The sequence below is a fragment of the Pezoporus flaviventris genome, unplaced genomic scaffold (genome assembly GCF_033815535.1).
Source record: "Pezoporus flaviventris isolate CSIRO_AGI_PZ_B2104156 unplaced genomic scaffold, CSIRO_AGI_Pfla_v1 ptg000007l, whole genome shotgun sequence".
Classification (NCBI taxonomy): Eukaryota; Metazoa; Chordata; class Aves; order Psittaciformes; family Psittacidae; genus Pezoporus; species Pezoporus flaviventris.
In genome coordinates, this window is record NW_026892555.1 from 79,585,673 (window position 1) to 79,609,820 (window position 24,148).

Here is a 24,148-nt window from a genome sequence, read left to right on the forward strand (position 1 = left end):
AAATAAGGAATAAAAAATTTGGAATTAAAAACTGGGAAATAATGAGCGTAGAAGTAGCAATGACTACCATGTCTGAAATTGCCTAACACTTCTTGACACTATGTTTGTGGGAAGTACTCTTTTTGGTGCTAATACTCTATTCAGTATGGCATCTTAGTATGTCTGCTGTGTTTGAACACAAGGAACATGTGGAAATTTCTCACCTATGTATTTCCTTCACTTTCTTCTCATCTAATATTGTTTAGTCTCAATAATAAGTCTGTCCTAGATAGATAAAAGTCATCCTTAATGTCTAAATTTAGTTTTCAGTAAATGATAGCAAAATGTCTAATGTAAAATGTCCGCAATATTTCTAAGAGATAGTATTACTGACCTATCCTTTCAACAAATTTTAACTTTGGTCTAAAAATGACAAATGTGAAATAGTCTTTTTTTAAGTTTTATAAAGAAACTTTATAAAATGTTTTGGGTTTTTTTTTCATACAACAGTGTATCTTCTAGTCGGCATTTCTCATAGATGACTCTTATCTGTATTTGTTTTAACAAAATACAGCCCCAGAGGGTTTTATGGTCTGGGAGGGGTTTTGTATTTGGTGTTTGGGGGGTTTGGGTATTTTTGGGGGAGTTTTCTTCAATCAACTGATATTTCTTTTGCAGAGACTGTGGTGTAAAAAAAAATGACAAGCTACAATTTGGGTTTTGTTAAAGTTAGTGAATCAAATAATCTATTCCTAATAATAATAAGTGGCTGAATCACTATTTTATTATGGTTTTATTTAGCCATTTGCTTTAAATATTTACATGTCTACCAATACAAATTCCCCATGCAATCCATTCCAAGAATAGCTGTGTCATTCATCTGACTGATAACTTCTCAGTTAACTGACTAAAAGTAATCTCATACTTGCACAGAATGAACCCTTTTACTTTTTTTTATACCTTATTTCAATTAGTTGCTGTGGTCGCAAGTAGAATGAAATTATATAACTGCATAGAAAGTTGCATAATATATTTAATTATAAAGTCTCTGTATAAATAGTGATTGGGCAATTTATATCCCTCTCTGCGTAACTTCCGTTACTGCTTCCAAGCAGTTTCCAGACCCCATTCACCATCAGGAGTGAATCCTTGCATTCGTATTTGTAACACCTTGCATGCCACATTTCTGTACCTATATTTCTAGGAGTCCAATATTAATTTTGTGAACCAGGTAATCTCAGAGCCACTATATAGGTAAAACTAAGCCATCACTATCTGCAGGAATACACCTTGGCAGATAATCAGTGAAGAACAAAACCCACTTCACTTCCAGAGCAGAATATTTCTCAGAAGACAGTTCGATCTCTCATCTCTTGGTCCTAATTCTCAAGGGCACCAAAACTGCTTACAAAAGTAAACGTTGGAATTACAATTCATAACTGTACTGGGCACCAAAACACACAACTTCAGTAAAGATAATGGTTTTACCACACACTGTCATAGTTGTCATTGAATCTGAAACCCATTAATCTCATTGCGTTCCACAGTTTATGAACTAATTCTGTTTCCCCTAAGAGATGACTACTTATCAACTTCCCATCTCCCCCTCCCCTTCCATTCTCCCCCTTTCCCTTTTCTAATAGGCATAGGCATATCAAGTGTCTTTGTCTTTTTTTTCAGAGATGATAACCTAAAGAATACATATTCCTGTAAACCTCTGCTAACCTATGATTCACAGTAGGTACCTAGGTTTGAAACCTGAATCTATCTTGAACTTGAGGAAAAATTATTGTACCTGAAAGCCTGACTAATTTTTCCAGCTGTTTGCTGGTATAATAGAAAGTATCTCTGTTGAGAAGCCTTGTCCTGCTTTTTTTCCTTGTCCAGACTTTCTATGAAATAACATAGAAAACAGTGTTCAGAGGCATATTGTAAAGTCAGATATATAGTTGAAAAGATATATACAGAGAGAGAGAGAGAGAGAGATTGAGAGAGAGAGGTATTAGATATTTATTCTGGAGCATTCTAATACCATTGCTTTTGGTAGAGGCAATTTTTCATGCTACTCATGGCTGGTTGCACAATCAGGAAAGATGCATAATGATTATGTCAGGAATGAGAGTGTTCATTATGTTTGTGTGGCAAAGTTTTAGTAGCAGGTGGCTACAGGGGTGGCTTGCCTCTAGAAGCTTCCGCTATGTCCAATAACAGCAATGCCAGCCAGCTCCAAGATGGACCAGCTGGTGGCCAGTCAGTCAGCGATAGTGGCAGCATTTCTACAATAATATATTTAAGAAAATGAAAAAAATACTGCATAGGAGCAATTGCAGCTGGAGAGAGGAGTGAGAATATGTGAGAGAAACAGCTCTGCAGACAATAAGGTCAGTGAAGAAGGAAATGCTCCAGGTGTTGGAACAGATTCTCCTGCAGCCAGTGGTGAAGCCCATGGTGAGGAAGGCTGTCACCCTGTACCCCATGTAGGTTCACAGTGGAGCAGATATCCACCTGCAGCCCATGGAGGACCCGATGACAGAGGAGGGAGATGCCTGAAGGAGGCTGCTACTACTTGGGAAGCGTGTGCTGGAGAAGGCTTCTGGCAGGACCTGCGGAGCTGTGGAGAAAGAAGATCCCTTACTGGAGCAGTTTTACTGGCGAGACTTGTGACCCTGCAGGGGCACCATGCTAGAGCAGCCTTTTCCTTAAGGACTGCACCTCATGGAAGGGACCCACACTGGAGTAGTTTGTGAACTGTAGTCCATGGGAAGTACTCACGTTGGAGAAGTTCATGAAGAACTATTTCCCGTGGGAGGGATCCCATGGTGGAGCAGGGGGAGAGTATGAGGAGTCCTCCCCTGAGGAGGAAGCAGTGGCAGAGGAAATGTGCGATGAACTGACCAAGACCTCCCTTCCCCATCCCACTTCACCACTGTGGGGGAGGAGGTAGAGAATTCTGGAGTGAGGTTGAACCTGAGAAGAACAAAGTGGGGGAAAGACGTTTCAAGATTTAGGTTTTATTTCTTATTATCCTACTTGGATTTGATTGGCAATAAATTAATGTTTCTCAAGTTGAGCCTGTTTTGCCCATGGTGATAACTGGTGAATGATATCCCTGTCCTTATCTTGACCCACAAGTGTTTCCTTATATTTTCTCTGCCCTGTCCAGCTGAGGACGGGAGTGATAGAGCAGCTTTGGTTGACACCTGGCATCCAGCCACTGTCAACCTACAACAGAGTGACAGGAAGATGCCAGGAATTGTATTTATCATGAAAAAATACAGTAAACTCAGAATGCTTGATAATGTTTTAAAATGAAAACCTAGCACTATTTTGGGGATTGCAAATCTTCCCAGGCATGTTTTTCTTGCTTATCTGTGTTGTAGATTTACATAATTCCAGTTCTAACAAAGAGGTAATTTGCTGTCAGCATTTTCAAAAAGACTAATTTTGCTTGCAGTAGATACATCAGTATACATGGAACAGATCTTAAGCATTAGGCCTGATTTTACCCTGGATAAGAAATCCTGTATGTCAGGTCTTTGGCAAGGTCAGCAAAGGCTTAGAGCTTCAATGTATTATTAAGTAACCTGTCCAGAACCTCAGCCTTGGAACTGGCTTTTTCTTAAAACACATGATTCTCTCAAGTTACTGATATAAGCAGTGGGGGATATCAATTGATACTTGCTGAGTAAAAGACTTTACAAAACCCAAAATATACCAGCTAATATCCCACACCTTATTAAGAGTACATATTAAAACTTCTATACTAGGTAATGAGAAAGTAACTTGCCTAGCTTTGTGTGAAGTAAAATATCAGATGTCTGGCTCAGTGTTCTGTTTGGGCTGTTACACCTGCTTTCTCAGATTGTAAAAGTGGGGGAGAGGAGGAAAGCAGTAATGCTTGTGTTAGGTTGCAATAGTTTTGTGCTTACTAATGATCTTTTGATTGAAGGGAAAATGAAAGTGATTGCTTAGTTAGGGATTAGTGTGACTTGGTTATAGGGATGTATCTCATGGGATGTATATATATCCCTTGGTTATAGGGATGTATCTCAAATTCTCTCATTTTCTTCCCCAGTTACTCAGGTGTAAAAGTGTCTTGTTCTATCCTATAGTAAAACATTTCGATCAAATATCTTTTTTAGCCTGTTAATAAATTTGGACTGAAGGAATGGACTTAGCAAAATAAATGCTATCGTCTTAAAAATAGATGGAAATAAAGATTTGAGGGACTTCTTTGTGGCAAGTCCTCCATTAGAAGTAGAACTTTTATCCATTGTAAGAATACAACTTTCTCACAAGGAAGATTGTTAGAATTGTTAGATCCTAAGAAACAAAAAAACAACCTCACAAGGGAAGCATAAAAAAACCCTACAGCCCAAACCCCCACCCCCCCCCCCAAAAAAAAAAAAACACAAAAGAAAACAAAAACCAAATAACCAAAACAAAATAAGAAAAGATAGAAGGACGGCTTGTTAACATAAAAATCAGGTCATAAATAATATAAACCAAATCTATTTTTTAATGTAAAGGTGAAGTAATTGCTAAGCTTAACATGTATCTGTGTCTGTTTACCCTGTTTTGCTTCTATAAAATGTACTATCTTAGTAGTTATCATATCAACTCCATGCAAACTTCCATTTGTGCTGCTGAATTTACATGTTTTCAGATGGTTTGGTATGACCTCAAGAACATGCAAATATAAAGTAGGACAGACACTATACTACATGACAGGTATAACAATGAAAGGAAGAACCAATTTCCCTAATAACACTAGCAGGTCTTCAAACAGTGATAAACAAATAGAAGTTTTATGCCTTCTTATGAAGTCCCTTGCACCCTTACCTCTTTTAGGTTATGGCAATAGTACCAACATGCATAAAGTATTCCTCACTATATTAGCAAGTTCATTTGCTAAGACCCTCATGTCCTACTATCAGATAACCCATCCCTTCATAGTAGTGCTTGTTGCTCACCGAGTGTCTTCAGTCATAGACACCAAAGCCCTGCTTGTGACATCAGGCATGTGTTGACCTACTGAATGAGTCCACTTCTGCTGGAGTTTGTCCCCCTTACTGGAAGGACAGGGATGTCACCTGACCCTTTTACCTTTCACCTCGTCCCTTGAGCTCTGGGGACTTTGGGTTACACTTGATATCACTGAGTGTGTTCACATGAAAATACAGGGGGTAATAGTACAAGGGGCAGAGAGGCTTCAACACTTCTTCTGCAGCATCTTAGATCTGAGCCAATAGTAATCAAGAAACCTCCTGATAAATCATGATGAAGTTGCCTCCATCCCCCCTGGAAAGACGTCTCATATAGCCACCACATTCTTCTTTACCTCTGGGCCTAGCTTGTTCTGATGAAGCCACCAATGGGTCTTGTTCATCTGTCAGAATCTGGACATTGAGCTTGTCTCAAACAATGCTTACATTCCATAGTATAACTAAGAGACAGGAAACCAAGCTTGTCTCAGGTAATATTTGCATTTGACAGTGGGAGGCCATGAGTGTAAAGGAAACAAACAAAAAGGATGTTGCCTATCTACTGCATAGGTAGGATTGTTTTGACCCCTTTTTTCAAGCTGATAAGCCTCCACAGGAATATGAAAGGATGACCAAGCATCAGCTGTCTCAGAGGATGGAGTGGAAAAGTAGGCATCATGATATGAGGGACAAGGATACCCTGGGTGAAGAGGACCAACGAGTTGTCACTGGGTTCACAGGTGGTGATCCTCTCCTCTCCTCTCCTCTCCTCTCCTCTCCTCTCCTCTCCTCTCCTCTCCTCTCCTCTCCTCTCCTCTCCTCTCCTCTCCTCTCCTCTCCCCTCCTCTCCTCTCCCTCTCCTTGATGCAAGGGATAGTAATGGACTAAAGAAAGGGTTAAGAGTTTTCTTCAAACTATGTATTGATAGTCTTAACTTAGTATAGGGAACAGGTATGTTCTTGTTCTTGCTAGTTAAACTATAACCCAGAACAGAATAGGTAACCAAAACACATTGTTTAAAATCAGGGACTCTTTTCCCTCAAGAAGATGATGTCTGACAGGAACTTGTTTCAACTAGTCTCTAAAAGACTTGAGGTTGCCAGCTGAGGAAACTGCCAAGGGTGAAAAGTGCATAGCGAGGAAGACCTCTTATTTCATCCAGAAGACCCTGGCCCAAGACCACCAGATGGCAATGTGCAGGCATAGAGGGGAGGGGAATGGTATTAATGAGGTCTTTGAGCTAATTGTAATAATCTCCTCCTATGCTTGTGAAATCTGATGAATATGTATGTTTGTGTGCAATAAATATCCAGCTTGTTGTGCTCTTTGTGTGTGAGTTAGGAGGAGCCATCCTCCTCTCACCCGACGCTGCAATAAGCATACCTGCTTTATAACTCTTTGTTGTTGTGAAGTTCTATTCTGTAAATCATTCTCTCCTCTCCTTTCCTCCCCTCCCCTCCTTCCTCCTCCCCTCCCTTCCCTTTCCCTCCCGTCCTCTTTCTCACAAAAGCAAATTTGCAAAGACAACTCACCACTGAATGCAACAGTACTCAGCGGATTCACACTTATCAGAGTCTCTAGTCTGAGAGAAAATCCTAAGGTCTGAATTGGAAGAAAACATGTGGGTGTCTGATGATAAGATCAGTCTGGCCTCAGACCTAGATAGCAAACCAGGAATTTGTTGAAACTAGCTGGAAAATGAGCATCTGATCTGAAACCAATATAGCCAATTAAAGACTTGGAGGACAGCAGGAACCTCTTATCCTGGGGATGGGGGAGTGTTAAGTTGATTAAAACTGAAAACTTTGATAATGGTCAGGGGCTGCATTCAGCAACATACCAGGCATACTATTCCCTGTTCCCCTGCTGACTTGGGTAAAATACGGGAATACTCCTGGGGGCTACTGGGAGACTGAAACTGAGTATCTGTGGAGAGTCTCCCTCACTGGGGGTGATCGTATTCTGCTAAGTGAAGATGAGGCAGGGGACACTGGGGACCCGGAGTCTTCCTAACCACAGATGATAACAAGGAACCATGGTCATTGACACAGAGACTAACATACTGGGCAGGAGGATTAGACCCAGTGAAAGAGGGAACCCTTTTTCTATTAAAACCACTTCAGCTTTCCTGCAAAGAACCTGCCAATATCCTCTTCGACTCATGCTGTGCAGTCTTTCAGCTCTCCCTGCCACTCCTTCATCTGGCAGCTCGATGCCTTGACCAGAGCATACCTCCCATAGAAGGGACCCCAGGCAATCTTCACGGCACCAACTCCAGGCACCAGCCAGAGCTTTCACCGTGTAAAGACCATTGGCGTCAGCCAGCCCTGAAACAATGTGCCTTGTGGCATGTTGAGACCACCACTTCACCATCTCCACGTGATTCTTCTCAGTCCTGAGCAGCAATGGCAGGCCCCTGTGTGCCTCTTCACTCTTCACTAACTGCTATGACAGTGGCTATGTCTATCCACTGTCCATCAGTTAAGCATCCCAGTCTGGCAGTCAGTGGCTCACAGAGGCACCCTGCATATTTAAGCAAAGTACCAGCATAACTGGCAGCAGACCCTGGAGCTTCTATACAAACTGAGGGCAGCAACCACAAACAGCAACACCATCAGCCTCCAAGGCACCCTGCCTAGTCCTGCCAACCGACAAGTGCCTTGTTACCATGCTCCCAAAGCTACACTGCAAACATCATCACCTGTGCTGGCTTGTTCCTGCCACACTGCAAACCCCTCAGAGCGTCACCACTGCCTTTGGGTGCACTTGTGGGTGCTGCTGTCAGTGCCACCCTAAAAAGACTAACCTGATTGTTACAGTCTGAAAGGTTTCTTACTTGCAGAGTGTAGTCTAAGACACTCAGCTGTAATATGACAAGTAGTAAAACAATGTCTTATTGTGTGGTGACACGGAGAGGTGTCAGGTTGATGGGGAATGTATGAGGTACTAGGTAGGTTGTTCAAGCTTACTGAATATGAAATTTCACTTCACTATTTAAACAGCCGTGAAAGCACTTTATCTTATTCTTTTCCAGTAAACCATTTCCTTCTATAATATTATTATAAATTAAGATAAAATGTTTTGCTTGCAGCCAGTTTTAGACTTAAATTTTTATTATCGAAGATTTCATGCAAACATTACCAAAAGCATAAATTTTAAGCGCTGTGGGATTTTGAGGATGTCTTTTCCTTCTGAGAGTGTGTGTGTATCTGCTCTTAGCTTTTGTTTCTCAAAATACAAGGACAATGCAATCTATCTGAACACTTTTAAGTATGCTATTTCTCTACATTTTGAACTCACTGGAGAAATTCAACATTTTTCAAGCGTGCCAACATCTTGGAAATAACTCTTTTTAACATTTTGTTAAATTGGACAGCTGAGTAAGGAGATGTTGCAACTTGAGGTCACAGTGTTAATAGATGAGAGAATCCACAAAACTGAACTGCATGCCCTTCTACACAGACATAACCTTGGGAAAAGCTTCATTCATAGGTGAGGCCTTTCTGAGACACCAAAGTCTGTAACTATGTGACACAAATCTGTAGGAAGTTAGAGATCGTTAGATCCATGGTTGCAACTAGTCTTCTCCCAGCTGTGACTGACTGGCCCTGAACATCACATATTTTATCCAGCTTATATATTCCTATGTGACCATAGGTAGAAAGGAGTTCTAACTCCTTTGGTTATAACTCCAAACGGTTGCTTACCTTCTGGAACAGTGAGCACTGAAGTCATCTGCAGCACCTGCTGATGCATAAGCTACTTAAACGTATAACGCTTTAAGTAAATACAGCTTTGATGCTATAAATAAATGCAGCTTTTCAGTATTTATCAACAGCAGCAGAAATAATGTGGATGTTATTTAACTGGTACTATTGGGCCAGCGTTTACTTACACATTTTTTGAGAAACACCATATACATGGAGCATAAGGATTTTGTCATAAAGTATACTGCTGCTTACTGCATAAAATTTGTTGTATTTTCCAGATCAAGACTTTAATCTATCCATATTAAATGTTATTCAGTTGAAGTTTTTTAATGAGAAAAGACCAAAAATAAATGTGAAAAGACAAGTTTTACTAGAGGGGGATCAACCAGGCTATCATTTAAGAAGCTAGAGCTCACCCGCAGATATTTTAAAGTGCCTCACATTGGAAATAATATAAAGGAACAGAGCTTTTTTAAAAAATTATTATTATAATTTTATTATTCCATTGTAATATTTCCTAATTCCAGAAGCAGCTTCCCCCAATTCCCCTACCTCTTTTAGTCCTTCTAATCAACAAACAAAAAGTGATTTTACATCTGGCTTTTTGTTTAATTTCTCCCTTGCCTAGACTTTACAGCTAAACTGTAGAAAAATGTTAGCTGGTTAGCCATTTTACATCCTCCTGGCAGGTTGCAGCTGTTGCTCCCATGAATCTCAGTCTTGGACTCAGCTTCATTTTCAGGCTGTGCCTCACAGTACATTAACTAAAGCCTTCAGTAATTCTCCTGACAAATCATAGAATCACAGAATAGTTTGGGTTGGAAGGGGCCTTAAGATCATCTAGTTCCAACCCCCCTGCCATGGGCAGCAACACTTTTCACTTGAGCAGGTTGCTCAAAGCCCCATCCAACCTGGCCTTAAACACTGCCAGGGACAGTGCATCCACAACTTCTTCACTGGCAACCCATGCCAGTGTTTTCCTAAGAAAATTTTCAATCTAATCTACCCTCTTTTAGTTTGTACCCCTTGTCTTATCCCTACATGCCCTTGTACAAAGTTCCTCTCCAGATTTTCTGTAAGCCCCCTTTAGGTAGTGGAAGATTATTACAAGATCTCCCTGGAGCCTTCCGTGTGTGTGTCTGTGTTTGCCCAAACACATCATATATACACTCCATGTATATTACATCTGTATACTATGCAGCCCCTATCATTCCATTCCATACCATTCCATTCTGTTGCAATTCATATGCATAGCATCTATTGTAATGCACATCTTAAACCTCTTCATGACTTTATCTAGAGTAGCAAAGACAAAAGAGTGGTTTTACCCAGAACAGACAGCACTTTGGCTAAGCATGCTGATTGTCTATCTAAAGTTATCTTAGCTTGGTGCTGGAGCTCCTGTGACACTGGCATACCCAGCTGCAGGAAGGCTCTCTGCCTGCTTCACAGATGGCTCCAAATGCAAACTGCCAAGACACACAGAACACTGTGCATTTGTGCAAGCCAAAATTCCCACATGGTGTATTTGGAGTTGAGTTTAGCCAGCTTGGATTTAGATCTGTTTTGTGTTATCAAAACTATAGCATCTGCAGCAGTCTGTACCATGGTTCTGGTTTTAGCTACATTATTATGAGCCTTTGAAGCCTCAATGGAATTTGTGTTTATTCCTTTATGTGCAAGATATTTTCCAAAATGTGGGCCAATCACCTTACGTCAGCAAAGTTCCTTTTACAATAGACCAGCCTTCTTTCCCTTTTCTACATCCAGCTGTTTTGCTATTAAACCCTTGTGCAATGATAATCTTTCCTGACATATTCAATGACAGCTATTGAAGCCTTCCTCAAATTTGACAGTGTAATTATCCAGACATGTATAATGAGTAAGAGGAGCAGATCAGAATCCTGAAGTATAAAATTTCCATCCAAATTTTCCAATAATGTTCATATAAAATTTTGGAAACTCAGCTTTCATATATGACCTGGAAAAAAAATGTTACTTGGGTAATTTCATGCTGACTCTGGTTCTTTGTGGGTGGTAGATATCCAATGTCAAATATCAAGAGTGAAAAAAAATCACTGCACTCTTCTGCTGTTGTCTGTAATATTTTTTATTTTATTCAGGAAGGAAAGTACCCCAGTATGGGAAAATATTTTTACAGAATACTTTTTTGTATCCTGTAATTCTTATGTTTTGATGGGAAAAGTTGGTCCATTCAAAGAGTATGGACCCAAACCCCTGTGTAACAACTCAAGCATGTAGTTCATGTACTGAATGTGAATAATTTAATTTTAGCCAGATCTGTAAAGATTTGACACAGAAGATGGTGTTTAGTTTCTATTAATTGACTGAAAGCAGGGAATTCAGTGATGAGATAATTTGGTGTCTATGGTAGAAAGACGATTAGAGATGATAAGATATTTGTGATGGACTGTTTTAATTAAAGTATCAAAATCTTTTTCAGGTCATTTTTTTTTTCTTAATAATACTGTAAATGTGGAATTGACAAAGGTGTTTTTGTCAGTGGACTAAGGTACTTCAAGAGTGTTATGCGATATATATATGTAGAATAATTACATAAATTTCATGGTTTGTTTTAAAAAGGTTTTTCAAAAATGGCTTTATTGTTAAGCCCATTTGCCAAATCATTCCTCTGAAAGTCTTGGTTTTAGAAAGGTTTGCCTTTGTAACAGTCCTTCCTTAACTACAGAAATGAAAAATGTTAATTTTTGTCTTTTGATTTCTACTGAAATAAATCATTTTCTAGTTATTAATTTGGCATGACTGATTTGAACTAATCCTAGGGGGGGAAATAAAATTATTATTGGTCTCTGTTAATCTCAATGCAGCCTGATGGCCAACACAAAACTAACAGTTCTTCCAGGGATTTCCACTTGCATCAAAGCTCCAAAGGAAACAGTGTCATTTTCTGGTGGTGGTGTTGTAATATTTCAGTAGAAACTGCTCATGAAGTTTGAGGCATATTAGGATTTTTATTAGCCTCAGTTAAAAAAGCCTCATAAACCTGATAAATCTCAGTGTATTGGCATTATTCTTTTTTTTTTTTTTTTTTCCGAAGTCCACAGAACCAAAGGTCTTTCCCATGTAACGGTTCCCTCATTGTTCTCTATCTGCCTGCCTCTAGTCGAGTTTTTAGGTTTTTGCTTTGCTTCTGAATCAAATATTAAATTAAAGGTGCCATAAGCACTTAGGAGGAAGTTGGAATGGATTGCAAATTTTGAGAGAGGAAAATACAGGAAAGGCTTGCCCTCTCACAACACAGGAATGGAGATATTCTTATTTATGTGCAGTTTTTAGGGCTTCAAGAAACATCATTCATGACCGGAACACCATTGTGCTGTGCCTTTAGCACTAAACAAGCAGCTCCAGAGAACTTGTAGCTGTGATGTATCACAACATAAAACAGAAAATATATTTGAATGAGAGAGGTTAAAGGGCTCTCTGATAGTATTAGTCATAATCAAAGACATTAGGCTAAACATTTCAGCAGCTTAATTGTTGCCAAAATTTCTATTGGCATCAGAAAAAAGATGATAGAGTGGATAATGAGCTAGTTGAGTCAATGTATAAGAAGGAAATCCTCCAGATTGAAAGGGCATCACAGGAGAAATCATGAAAAAGCTGCTTTGAAATTATACCTTGCATACAACGTGGGCTGGTATCACAGGGCAGCTGAGGATACTGTTGGTATTTACATGGCAATTGAGAAATGCTTTGAAAGAATGAAGTAATGATGGAAATTATGTTCTGATTTGAGAAAAGCATAGCAGTTTCTGCTTCTGATGTTTTAAATCTTATGCTAAAAATCTCTTTAGTTCTTTTTTCACTAGAAACCATCATTTTTTGGTTTAAATAATTTTCTGAGAGGTTGCTTTAGTTATGAATAACAGAAGCCTTAAGTTTTTTGAAAGTTTTCAATGAAGATGAAATGTAGTAATTACAAGTTATAACTAGAATTATTGGTCTCCAGAATCCATAACTCTTAAGGTGTATACTATTGGTATTAATTAAGATTAATTGTCCAAAAAGCAATACCAGGTGAACAGTGTAGTATCCAAATTTGGAAAAAGGCACCCAAAAATGATTGAGGTGTATTGATTTTTTTCTAGTAATGCAATATGTTTTTTTTTATTTGTAAATTGTATAATGGTAGTGAAAGTGATGTTGTGTAGCAGTTACAGTAAAAGTCCTGTTTATCTGGTTGCTTCTTCATATTTGTCCACCAATGACATATACATAAATACATGTATACAAATATACAGAATACCAACTTTGTGCATATACAGATAGAATATCAAATCATAGCTGATGCTGGCTATCTGTCTCCCTGTACATAACAATAGTTAAGCAATCCTACTGAGCATATTAAAAATATGGCTGCACAAAATGTGTAGTTATTTTGGATGTCTTTCTATCACTTTCTGTGCTTGTCCCATCTTCCTCGAGTAATTGCAGGGAAGAACCATAATTGCAGAGACAGTCATAAATCTTTCTTGATCAGTTATTCAAGCCAACATATTGTGTTTGTTTCCTCATTTCTTAAAACCAAAAGCCTATAATACTACATTAACCTTGTTTAATTCAACAAGGAGCAACATTTTTGTTACAAAATTTAATCTATTTTGACACACTAGGTCTTTGTGATGCATAGCATGTTAAACTTCCTTTCTTTCAAAGCTTAACATTTATTTAAGCACTGAAATATTTATGATAAAATAGTTGTGGTTTGTTTGGTTTTTGCACTGACTCAGTGTTTTACCAGGTGAAACCCGTGAACACTAACTAGAAGGTGTTCATTTCCTCACCTGAAGGAGATTGTTTTTTTACTCTGTGATCTGACACAGAGTCTTATGCTGAACTACACTGCTTCATGCACGGTGGTCAATTCAGGGAATTCTTAACACTGCATATGTACCATAAAAAAATACTCTTCCTAGTTCATTAATAATCTTTATAATAAAATGAGTCAACAATCATCTTGTAGCACATCTTTTCTAAATAATAACTGCTATTAGTATGTGATTAATATTGTAACTGCACTCCTTGTGATCAAGTCCTCCATGTCATCAGTCACTATCCAAAAGACAAAGATCCATCAGATGATAATAAAATGTAAGTACCCATTTATAAATCTGCAACTCTATTAGAACTCCAGAATTCTTGCAAAATTATGTTTATTTCTATATTCTAAATAGATCTACAACATCTGTTTTGGCTTCACATACCCTCATCAAGTAATTATGAACTTGTGTATTATGGATTACATCATGAATTCCTGTAATAAAGTGAGGAATGACCAGATGCTGAAACTGTATGACACCACATGGTGGACTAAGACCAAAAATTTGGCATTTGGACCTCAAATTTGGACTTATTTGGACCTAAAATTTGGACTCGGACGTAAAATTATGAAGATATTATAACTGACAATACAAACAATTAAAATGTCTTCATAATTTGTAATTCAATATTTAGTCCCTTACTACCTATTTTGAATTTCTATACATTCATTCTACTCATTCTTCCTCCACATTGTGTGCTCCTCCTGCCTGCCCCAAACTTCCAAACTTAAGAAAAGGAAATGTTTTAGGTCTGTGGCCTTTTGTTGGTTGTGGGGGGATGTATTGGGTGCAAGGGGTGGGTACCATATCTTAAGTCTTCCCTTACCCTTCTGTCTTCCTTTTCTCCTAGTGTACTAATTCTCTCTCTGCACATTTTGTTTCCCTGGCCACACTCAAAATCTAACAGACTCCAGAATAGAGAGCGTTTATGTTTCAAAGCAAGCAGAGACCTCTAAAATGACCTTTCCAGTCAGTGCTCTAGATAGGAATCCTTACAAGTACATGGCTTCTCTGAAGTTACAAGGAGTGTTTTAAGCATGAAACTATCCAGATTCTAATCTCATTTTTGCATGTCTAATAAAGAGCTTTATTATATTTTGCAATTGCAAACAGCTAGATGAGGCAGCTGGTGCATAATGGTATACATGCCCTTTCTGTATTGAACTGGCACTTTGCATTGGAATACAAATGTCTTGGCATTACAGAAATAGCTTTTCATATAGGGCCAATTATATTTTAAAGTTATAAGATGTAAAGACCAAGCGCCATATAAGGCATTTCATATGTAATGGCATCCTGTGCAGAATGTGAACATTTCATAGCTCCCAAGAGGCAGCTGGTTAATAATGCACAGATTTAAATGTATTTGGCAATGGTTGCCTCAAAAAGATATAAGGATATTAGGCTCAAAGATATTTTATTCATCATTTCTTTAACCTTCATTTGATACAGTCTGATATCTTATATTCTTAGGTATAACTTGCTGCCTCATTAGTATTTCACTATTTTGAGCACACTGAAAGGGAATGGGTGACATTCACCAAGTCCCCACATAATTCACATAAATCCAAGGTCCAATGTTATTTTTGGAGGGGAGCATCCAAGAATAAAAGCAAAATTACAAGCAGAAAAAAAAACAGGTAGGTTATTTTTTATACAGAAGATTATCTCTGCTTATTGTAAGGTAAATTTAGCTAGATTTATTGCACAGTGAAAAGCAGTCATTTTCTTCATATTCTATTTAAAACTTAAATAACAGCTTCAATAACACCTTCAAATACAGTAAATAACAGCTACCATCAAATACAGTAAGGGCAGTGCTGGGGCTATATGCCCTGGACTTCAAGAGAAGAGACTTTGGCCTCTTCAGGAACCTGCTTAGTAAGGTTCCATGGAATATAGCCCTAGAGGGCAGGGGGGCCTAAACTCTTGGTTGGTATTCAAGGATAACTTGCTACAAGCTCAGGAGTGTTGCATCCCAACTAGAAGGAAGTGCAGCAGGAGGGCCAGGAGACCTCCTTGGATGGATAAGGAGCTGCTGAGGAAAATTCAATTGAAAAAAGAGGCTTATGATAAGTGGAAGCAAGGACAGGTGGCATGGGAAGAGTACAGGGATGTTGTCTAAGAAGCTAGGGACCAGGTTAGGAAAGCTAAGGCTCAGTTAGAATTAAACTTAGCTAGAGGTATTAAAGATAACAGGAAGGGATTCTACAGGTACATAGCAAATAAAAAACAGACTAGGGAGAATGTAGGCCTCCTCAGGAAGCTCTCGGCAGAGCTGGCTACACAGGATTTGGAGAAGGCTGAGGTTCTGAATGACTTCTTTGCCTCGTTCTTCACTGGCAAAGGCTCTGACCACACCACCCAAGTCTTGGAAGGCAGACACAGGGACTGTGAGAATGAAGACCTCACCTGTAGGTGAGGATCTGGTTGGAGACCATCTTAAAAACCTGAACGTACACAAGTCCATGGGACCTGATGAAATCCATCTGCAGGTCCTGAAGGAGCTGCAAATGAAGTTGCGAAGCCACTGGCCATCATATTTGAAAGATCATGGCAGTCAGGGGAAGTTCCCAATGACTGGAAAAAGGGAAATATAACCCCCATTTTCAAGAAGGGGAAAATGGATGACCTGGGGAATTACAGACCAGTCAGTCTCACCTCCGCGCCTGGAAAAATCTTGGAGCAGATTCTCCTGGAAGGCATGCTAAGGCACATGAAAAACAACAAGGCGCTTGGTGACAGCCAGCATGGATTCGCTAAGGGGAAATCCTGCCCGACCAATTTGATGGCCTTCTATGATGGGGCTACAGAACTGATGGAGAGGGGTAGAGCAGTTGATGTCATCTACCTGGACTTGTGCAAACCATTCGACACTGTCCCACACAACATCCTTGTCTCTAAATTGGAGAGACATCAGTTTGATAGGTGGACCACTTGGTAGATAAAGAACTGCCTGGATGGCTGCACAACAAAGAGTTGTGGTCAATGGCTCAACGTCTGGCTGGAGACCATTAATGAGTGGTGTCCCTCAGGGATCGGTGCTGGGACCGGTCTTAACATCTTTGTCCCTGACAGGGACAGTGGGATTGAGTGCGCCCTCAGCAAGTTTGCCGATGACACCAAGCTGTGTGGTTCAGGTGATACACTGGAGGGAAGGAATGCCATCCAGAGGGACCTTGACACGCTTGTGAGGTGGGCTGACGCCAACCTCATGAAGTTTAACCATGCCAAGTGCAAGGTCCTACACCTGGGTCGGAGCAATCCCAGGCACAGCTACAGTTTGGGCAAAGAAGAGATTCAGAGCAGCCCTGTGAAGAAGGACTTGGGGGTGTTGGTCAATGAGAAACTGAACATGAGCTGGCAGTGTGTGCTCACAGCCCAGAAAGCCAACCGTATCCTGGTCTGTATTAAAAGGAGTGTAACCAGCAGGTCGAAGGAGGTGATCCTGCCCCTCTACTCTGCTCTTGTGAGACCTCACTTGGAGTATTGTGTGTAGTTCTGGTGTCCTCAACATAAAAAGGACATGGATCTGTGGAAACAAGTCGAGAGGAGGGCCACGAGGATGATCAGGGGACTGGAGCACCTCCCGTATGAAGACAGGCTGAGGAAGTTGGGGCTGTTCAGCCTGGAGAAGAGAAGGCTGCGTGGAGACTTCATAGCAGCCTTGCAGTATCCGAAGGCAGCCTATAAGGATGCTGGGGAGGGACTCTTCATTAGGGACTGTAGTGATAAGGACAAGGGGTAATGGGTTCAAACTTAAACAGAGGAAGTTTAGATTGGATATAAGGAAGAAATCCTTTACTGTAAGGGTGGTGAGGCACTGGAATGGGTTGCCCTGGGAGGTTGTGAATGCTCTGTCCCTGGCGGTGTTCAAGGCCAGGTTGGACAGAGCCTTGGGTGACATGGTTTAGTGTGAGGTGTCCCTTCCCATGGCAGGGGGTTGGAACTAGATGATCTTAAGGTCCTTTCCAAACCTAACTATTCTATGATTCTATGATCTCTAAAGGAGTGTCAAAGTTTCCAATTTCAGACTGTATTTTCTTTCTAGAATCGACAGCAATATGGAGAAAGAGTTGCAATCAGTTATAATCATGACAGTGATAAAAAAACGTATGTAATACTTTTCCTGGTTAGTGAATTGTTTTTATCAGGGATTGTATTGGTATTGAGCTGTTTATGCCTTAGAGGGGATGCCCTCTAAACGGTGACACGTGAATATATATAAAGACACTTATTGGGTAATACAGTTCAGTGCTCCTCTGTTCTTAATTGTTTTTTAAATGCTTTGTTCTTTCAAGAACACATGAACAAGCATCATGGGATAAAAAACTACCTGAAAGCATCACTCAGGTAAGCAAGAGCTTGGCTACATCTTCTCAGTTCTAACTTATGAGATGACTGGTATATGCTATGAAAATGAACCAAGTACAAGTAATTTGAGGAGGTGGGGGGAAGGATGGAACTTACCCAAAGTATCTTAGACTATATCTGCCCTCCTGTAAAGTTTTAGGTATGCACAGAAAAGTGACAAAAAAAGGACAAATGAACTCCCAGCTTTACAGCTGTGTAATCCATTTGGATTGGGAGGATAGAGTGTGCACAATGGGATTGTAACCCAGATAATAAATTACCTAGGTAAAGTTAGAGATTGGCTTGGGAGTGACAAGAATGATGAGGCTGTTGGTGACCAGCTGGGTTAGAAAGATAAACCACTTGAAACAGTAGCCCTTTAAGGGGGAACACATATCCAACACTGTACAGAAGGATGAGATAAAGGCCCACTAAATATGAAGGCCAGGTTGCCAGCCAAGACTTAGACACCTTGACCACATGAAGTGACTGTCCTGTTTCCCTGAGTCCATGGTACTAATTACACATGGACTGGAGGCCCTGGTTGTTGAATGTGGTCTGTACAGAAGGTATTTGTCATAGAAAAAAATATCACATCCACCCAGTATAACCATCCTACACAGTAAATAAAATCTACGTCACTGAGTAGTGCAGTTCTGGTTTTGCCACTATCCCACTCTAAGTTCCTCTGTGACAACAGGCAATGAGATGGAATGGCTGATTATGCAGGACAATATTGTGGGTTGACTTTTTTCTGTGGCAAAATTGAGGAATTGAGGTGGAGGAGGAATTGAGTCTCACAGATCTCCTGGCAATCTTTGTAATTTTTAAAGCAGCTGTAATTTACTCCAAAGACAATGGCTAGGGAATCATAGAATCGTAGAATAGTTAGGGTTGGAAAGGACCTTAAGATCATCTAGATCCAACCCCCCTGCCATGGGCCGGGACACCTCACACTAAACCATCTCACCCAAAAATCAGTGGATTTATTTTTTATTATTGTTATTTATTCGGACTGACAGAGAAGAGACATAAATGACTCCCAGTGAAAATTCATTTGGAGATCTTGAACAAGATAAAGATAAATGACTCACCCAAGTGTTTGGGTCTACTTGGCCAAAAAGTCAGAATATAGGTTAAAGAATTGTTGATTAAGATCTTTGAGTGTCTGAGGAATGTTGGTCACAAGAAGCACACAAGCTGTAAGCATGATCTATTATGGACATTCCAGTGAGTTCCTCTCCCCCCTAGTTGGGTGATCTCTGCCATAGCTTTGCTGTTAATATATTTGTTACAATCAGGAAAATGACCCCAGATTGCTGATCATATGTACAAGTACAGCACTCTGTATTGTGGCCACAGGAGAACCCCCAGTTCACTTGCTTGTTTATAGTTGAGAATGAAACAAATGTGACTTCTTTTAAAAGAGGTTGCTTTGAAAATATTTGGTGGCTTAATACAGGATTTCAGCCACAAAGAAACAGCTACATGCAATAGTTGCAACGTAACTGGTTATATATGTATTGGAATATTGCTGGGGAAAGGAGCTGAAAAGATATTTAGGTCAGACCCCTGTATTTTTTCTCTATAGACTGCAAGAATACAGCAATAAGGAAGGTATGCAAGCCAACCTATACCCATACATTATCAAGACCAGGAACTATATGAACTTCGCCTTGAGAGTACTAATGATCACCTACAAAATATATTATCTAGTTTTTGAGGCATTCAGGGAAAACAAGACACATATCTCCTTTGAGGGAATATGCATGTTATTTTTGGACAGTGTTACGAACAGAGTGGCTGTTGCTCTGGGAATGCTGTTGATAGGATGATGCACCAACCAAACAAAAAATCAAAATTAAGCATTCCTTTTTTAATGGATACACTTATTTGGCAATCAGAAACTGGAAGTAGATGAGAAAAGGCATTCCTTAAATAAATTAGAGAATATGATTGGACTCCTATAGTGGGATTTGTCAGATGAAAAGTTGTCTACATCTGATTGGTTCACTACAGGCTCCCTTTGGAGTCTGTGGGACAAATAGTGCTGTGATTCTTCTGATTTTAGCAACAGCAATTTCTCTCCGTAAGTGTGAAGGGATGAATTCACATGTAACTGTCTACACTGCAGACATAGAAAAAGTGAATCCTGACTCTAACACCCAGTACAAAGATAATAAAATTATTCTCCAGACAGCTGTCATACAGAGCAAGGGAAGGAGGGGAAAGGGCAGGCATATGATGTTAGTGATCCCACAAGTATTTAAAATTAAGGAAAAAGGCTTGCCTTCACAGGGTAATTTATTGCTCAAGTATTTCAAGATCAGTTAAGTCAGAGAGCAATCCTGCTAAGTCTCATCCATTATGTGTAGTTTTCTCAGATGATTTATCATTTCCCTCACTAAATGTAGAAGAGCAGAACCAGCAACCAGACTAGTTTTTCTGCTGGTCCCCAGAAGTTTGTGAGGGTACATAGAATCATAGAATCACAGAATGGTTAGGGTTGGAAAGGACATTAAGATCATCTAGTTCCAACCCATATCAGGGAAAAATTCAAGGCAATGCTAATGCCAAGATATGAATCCAGCGCAAGTGGAGGGCTGTCACGTATCCTCCTCAGCTAGCATGTGCCACTAATTTACCTCAGTCACAAGATCACTGACCTACTGAGGTGGTACTGGATACAGTTCTTTGCCTCCAAGGGGATTTCTGGAAATAATCATTGCTCCTTTCCCTTCTCAATTTGCTCTTCCCCCCCCATAAAGCATAACTGAATAGAAAAAATGATGTTTAAATAGCTCAGAAAATTAGTACAGAAGTCTGTACTAAACATGAAGAAAAACAGTATTTCCAGATACAGTTGTTCATTGTTTTAAAATGCAGCAAATTCTGAAAACTAATGAGAAACACTTATTATTAATTTCTATATTGAATTTACTTAATACTGTATTGTGCCCTGTAAGCGGCGAGGAGAAGCAGACAGGCCAAACCAATATGGGTGATAAGCAACTTCTACTTTATTTGTGACGCAGTTCACACATATATAGGAGTGGTATTCAGCCACTCCTTCTTGGCATAACAGTATTGGTTAGCCCCACAGAGCTTCCTCCACATTCTCCTCCCAGGTCCAGTCTCCGGCCACCTGTGGGGGCCACGCCCTGCCTTGCTTGTGAAGTCCTCCAGAACTCTATGATCCTGCTCTTAGAGTCATTCTGCAACAATTCCCCCCTTTTTCTTTGTGCAAGCAAGGCATTGTGGGTTATTCTGTTCACCTGTTTTATCACACAACTATAAACAAGTCTAATAGCTACGATGATTAACCTAATCAATGATACATAAGTGCAATACTTCAAACAACAGTGTTTCACTCAACCTGTAATGCCCAGTGAAGACAACCATCTAGTTATTCTTAGGATATTGCTCATTTACTATTGCTGGGTAAGCTGAGCCAGGGTTCTCAGCTGTTCATGCATCGAATTAGCATAATCAGAGAGACTCACACAACACATTCCATCAAACTCTTCACATCCATGTCCCTGTGCCAACAACAAAAGGTTCTGCAGTGTTGCATGTCTTACAGAGTCAACATTAAAACAAATCAGAAATTGCCTTCGATGTAGAATTGTCTGCTTAGCAACTCAGAAACCCAGTCTGCTTAGTTGAGCTGAAGCACTTACAGTGATCTGGCATATTATGATTGGATACATGTTTTGAAGACCCTTAGTGACTAACATATAATTGGTTAAACACAGGTGTGAGAACTCAACCTTGAAAGCTTGCCAACAGTCCACAGTTCTCATTAACTTGGTGAATTCCAGCCTCTTATCTTGCTTGCTTAAGCTTCTTCAGGCCTCTCATGGCCTTGCTGTATCTTTCAGGACTATTCAAAGTTTATGTACCAATTATGCATTCTCCTGTGAGAACACTGTCTCCACATCTTCCCCCTTTTGTTTTATCCAGTAACAAGTCGCTACTACAGCAAGGCACACACACATTTACATTAGCAGAGTAACTATTACAGGGTGCAGCAACATGTTGAAGATGCTGATGGCAGGGAAGGACTAGCCAAAGAAATTTCTTACCAGTGGAATTCTCCCCCCCCTTAAATTTGTTCCATCACCTGCTTTATAACACAACCATTGTATTAAAATTTTTCTAGCTTTTGCCTTAGCATTTTCTAGCAGCTACTGCAAATTTCCAAGTGACAAATCTATACAATACAAAGTGCAGTTTCTTATTAGCGACTAGCTAGTAAATACAGGTGGTTTTATACACAAAATCACAACCTCTAATAATAGCTACTTTACAAGCACACATATTCAGGATGTTACTTTTCAGTTGCCCCCAAGTGATGTTTTGCAGTCCATCGTTTTTCTCTTCCTCTATCTCATTCCGCTTGGGTTATTCACGGTCAGCTCCTGTAGCTGAGGCATCAGGTTTATCCATTCGTCTGTCCACCTCATGGCAAGGCTTCACAAACTTTGCAGGCAGTCACCATGGACCTGTAGGCAGGAGGACACAAATATACCCCCTCCCCCAGGTTATCAGTTCTTCAGTTCTTGAGAAGTAGACAGGTTAGAGAGGTTAAGTGCAGCATCATTACTCTCTCTCCCCCCCCCCCAAAAGCCATCATTACTCCCACTACAGTTCCACGTACAGAATGTGGCACAAGGACCCTGTGGAGACTAACAGCAAACCAGCTTCGAGAAGCATCATTGCAGTGCGAGGCGGCAGGCTCAACCTTAGCAGGCGTCCCCATAGAGGCTCTGCCTCCCCCACATCGTATGAGGCTTGGGCTTTTATACTGACCAAAATGCACACTCATTCCGACACAGGTGGCCAGCAGTATCTACAGAGGTCCCCAAGAGTTGATAGAAACCTGGACATACTTATATTTACCAACTTCTAGTACATGAGTATCACAGAGAAACTGTATGGGCTCCCCCTGTCAATTGCAAGAAAAAATCGTAACATATACAGCTTGAGTGTAAGAGGATTTTAACGCATACGTGGTCACTGTTTGTCAGGCCTCCTTAACTATTTTGAGATCAAGAGCTTCCCACTCTTTAGCCCCCTGCTGTGTAGTAAACACAGGATATGCAAAGATGCCCATTGCAGAAAATTCCCCAGTAATGATCACTTATTTGGTTACCCATTGTTACAACTGAGCGTCTCCAGGGCCAGTAAGTCTGAGCAGACCGACCCGGGAGACAAAGAGTCAGGGTCTGGAAGCGGAGGATATAAATCTGGCTCGGATTCAGGGGATTCGGGGGCTGATCCTGCGCCGAACTCGGGGTCTCCGTTGCTCGCAGCTGTGTCTTTCTTATCAGATGTATCTCGTTCGGTATGTAGCCATCTGCAGACCTGGCTCCTCCGTGACTGAGTTAAACATTTTTTCACTCTAGAGCGTAGTGGGTTGGAAAGGCTCGCGGTCCCTTTAAATCTCCCGCTAGCGCATGATCCCTATTTTCTACTGCGTGCTTCACAGTGGCGCCTCAATCGATCCGGCGCCGAGGCACCGCCCTCTTTCTTTCGGATTCCTCGGCATTTATCATGCGTATCCCTTCTAATATACTTTCTCTGTCCTTTTCAAAGTCCCTACTTTCGGAACTGGGGTGGTGGGGGAGCAGGGGGTTACACCTCCTCAGCGGCACCTTCTGATGGAGGGGGAGAAAAGGAAGGGGGAGGGGGTGGGAAACCCTGTGCTCCCGCGAGTTGGGGGGGGGAACGAGTTGTAATCTTCCCCCGGTTTCAACCGACCGGGGACATCTGTTCCTAGTTTCTCCGTTGCTACCGCGGCAGTTTTATTTTCTGCCTTGTATCTTTTTATACAGTTCATTACTTCCCTCCGTGGTTTACCGAGTTTCTTTGCCTTTTCACAATCATTAAGCACTGAGTCAAACAGTACATCACCAAACTTTCGCCACTCACTCTCCTCAAATATTGTATTAGGATCTGCAAAAAAAATCTCTTAGCCTTCCCTACGGCCAGTAGACCTGCTAGCTGCTTTAGAGTCTCAGGCTCAATTCCCCGCTTTTATAAAAAGCACTGTAAAAAGTTCAGGGCTCAGTTCCCCGCTTTTATAAGAAGCACTGTAATAAGTCCAGGGCTACCTCTCGGTCCATTTTCATGGCCGGCCTTTTCCGGATCGTCTTTTTCTGGGTCGTCCTGTAACCTCGGTCTCCGGACCAGACTCCCGACGCAGCAGTGTCTGGTTCGCCCCAGCGGCGGATTCTTTCGGTTAGTCGAAGCACCC